We start from the raw sequence: 3,440 nt of genomic DNA on the forward strand, positions 1-3,440 counted from the left end.
AGGCTTTGTGTCAGCCCAATCACATATTGTGTCAATACTTATCATTTTATCGTAATTTAAAAACTTGGAAATTGCACGGTACACTATAGGAACCACGATAAATTTTCCCTAATCGGCGCCATGTTTTTAGGCTCCTCCCATTTGACGGATCCCAATAGTATTTCATTTTTACTAAATGTGAGTGTATTTACTTTCAAAAAACAGTCTTGCTTTGAGTCAGCTGCATTTTTCTTAACTAAATTATTTCTTATCAATTGGTGGAACAATGGCACCTTGCTCGTGGAATTATCTTAATCTTTGAATTTGTGTTGACCATTAACAACGAGATAGAATCAAGCAGTTCGCTAGATGAAAAGAGGAATTAAATGCATTTAAGTTGGTGCTGCTACGAGCTGAGCATCGCAAGCTCTACAATGATGTGAAAGGATCGTACGTGGCTAAGGATACAAGTGGCATTCATTAATTTTACGGTCTCAACAACTTAAAATTAAATCACGTCAGGTGGGGTGAAGGCCCTCGATTAAGATATTTGTTCGTGAAGGGAAAGCTAAAGGAAATAGAAACCATTTGTCAATGTCTTAATGCTGCAAAGCGCCACGGCGGATGGTAAAGAAACTGTGTGATTTAACTTGCGCGAAGACGAAGAATTACTGATTAGTTTAGATAAAAGGATTCTTAGTGAATCCTTATCCGGAAAATAAGTATTTGTCTTTTTTGTTTTCGTGTAACATTTGAGCTTGTTGATTCAATTTCGCAACATGCAAAGCAGCGATCAATTTTTCTTTTCTTTGAATAATAATTCCCTTTCGGGACACATGAATATTGACATTAACCACCATACAAAACACATAAATTACACATGGTGTAACAGATAAAAGTGCCGAGCTTTGGAGTAAACTAGACGCAATAAACTATCGCGCGGTGTTCAGCAGTGTGGTATAGCGGAATTTTTTTTTTAAGAAAATCACATTAATTTACAATCCAAAGTCGGTCCTGTGCGTGAATCGACAATTCTGAATAGCGTTTTGCGAGTACAATAAAAACATCTGCAACGAGATGCATAGAGAATGTAAACGTTACCGATTATCGAACATAAACAGTTTAGTGTTACACATATTTAGAGTAAACAAATTAAATAAGTACATTACAGGCAGTACTATGTAAATGTACGGACATAAAAAAAGAAAAAACATGTTAGTTAGGTTAGGTTACAATACAATGCAGTTTAGCGCATCACGAGTGCGATAAAAACCTCTGCAACTACATGGATGGAGAATGTAAACATTGCAGATTATCGAAAGTCTAAGATAAACATAAACACTTTAGTATTACACAGTATGTTTAGACTAAATAAATTGAATTAGTGCATTACAGGCAGCACTATCTAAATGTACGGACATGCAAGTTAGTTAGGTTAGGTTAGGTTAGGTTAGGTTAGGTTAGGTTACGATACAATGCAGTATAGCGTATCACGAGTGCAATTTTTGGCGGTTTTCTTGTCTTTTCCTTTTGTCTTTGTTTTTTATTCCTTTCTTCCAACGTTCAATCGTATTCCCTCTCTTCTTATCGTGTCTTCCATTTCCTGATATTCAATTCCGCTCTCTATTAGTAGTTCACATTTCGCCGTTCCAAGTTTTATGTTTTTCCAATCTTCTTTTTTCCATTCTTTTATGCATTATCTTAATAGTTTATTCTTCAAGTTTCTTTCTTTTTCTTCGAATCTCCAGTTTTTATTCTTATTATTTCAATTTTTCCTTTTTCTCTTACCATATNTACGTACGTACGTACATACACACATCATCAAAAAAATTGGCTAGCATGCTACTAATATGTTAAAACGTGGAAATATAATGAAAATTCCGATTTCACTTTTCGACCCAATTACAATAACTTCCTAATGGGAAGTTAAAAATTTTTTAAAACCTTGTTTTTCTTGGTCAGGCCGGAAACTTATCAATCCACCCTCGTATAAAGGAATAAAACTGAAAATATTGGCTAAAATCCGTATGTTTCCCTGTAAATCTGCCCATTATTCTAATTACAAAAGTTAGCACCATGTGATGAATTGATATTTGATAGATTCCAATAATACTTAATCTATCACACGCAAAACCTTCATGTTATATGGCAAATTCCCGACTAGAAATTCCTGTTCGGTGTTTTTAAGGCCCTTATTAGGTCAACCTAGTTCCTTACTCGTTCCGAATGAGGCAACCGAAGAAGAAAAATAACGCACTTTCCTGTTCGTAACTAACTAACTAATTAACTAGAAGTGCGATATAGGGACCTAATCCAGGCCGAATTAAGACCTTAATTAGCCCGATTAGAAAATTATTTAAATTTTAAACAATACAATGTTTGAACCCTATAACTCCGTTAAAAGTTGTCCAAATGCATTATTTTCTGCATCAAAATTTGCAGCTGCCTAAACGGAACTAATTCGTATTTTACTTTTTTTTTGTATCTATTAACGGTTGTGAGGTGCATTTAATTGTTTAAAAACAAACAATTAAATAAAAATACAATTTTTTTTTTTCTCTGAAAATATAGTTTAACTGATTAAGATAAGTTACGAATAGATTAAATTATCAATTTTAAAAATTTTTAATAATTATTTTGGATCTTTTAAAAATATCCGCGAATTTTGAGGCCCCTTTGCCATTAAGCGCGCAGAACTTTTGTTCTGTGAGAGATATGAAAAAAGTCATCAATACTTTTTTTTTGCAAAATGGCATTGTGAAAAACTTTTATTGAAACTGTTTTTCCATATCTTTCATATTTCACGAAATATCCGAAATCGCAATTGTTTTTGAGGGTTTTACCCCCCTCCTATGCAGGGCAATTAATTTTTATTTAAGTATTCGTGTTTCCCACTAAATTTCCGATAAAATGACCCGTATTTCAATCATTCTCTCCATATAAGGTACCCTTCAGCCGTTTCTCTCATTTGACTGGACTAAGCAGGCGGATAAATTCGACGAGATTGTAGTGCAAAGCTGACCAGTATGGTGGAAGGCTTCGTTTTGTATAGTTGAAGAGAAACAGATGAGAGGAACGAAATGATTACAGAAAATAAATGAAAGATTATTTATGAAATATTTCTGCTTAAGCATTTATCTAAAGAAACAATTTAAATTTTCCCTTCACTATTTTATTTATGTCTACTAAATATTAGATCGATGTCATATAGATAATTAGAAAGTATGAACAATAAAACGGCTTCATGTGAAATTTCGTGTCGGACGTAGGTACGTTTATTTTTAGTTCAGTAATTTTTCGTTATCTTTCTCTACCACAACTCCACAAGTAGTTCTTAATACCGGAAGCGTGTTCACAAGCCGGAAATTTAAAAAAATCCGGACACTGCAACGTATCGGCTCTCGAGGTAATAATAGCACCCCTTGATATACTAAAATCGATAGTTAAACATTTGGAAGCAA

The sequence above is a fragment of the Agrilus planipennis genome, unplaced genomic scaffold (assembly GCF_000699045.2).
Source record: "Agrilus planipennis isolate EAB-ADULT unplaced genomic scaffold, Apla_2.0 scaffold175, whole genome shotgun sequence".
In the NCBI taxonomy this organism is placed as follows: domain Eukaryota; kingdom Metazoa; phylum Arthropoda; class Insecta; order Coleoptera; family Buprestidae; genus Agrilus; species Agrilus planipennis.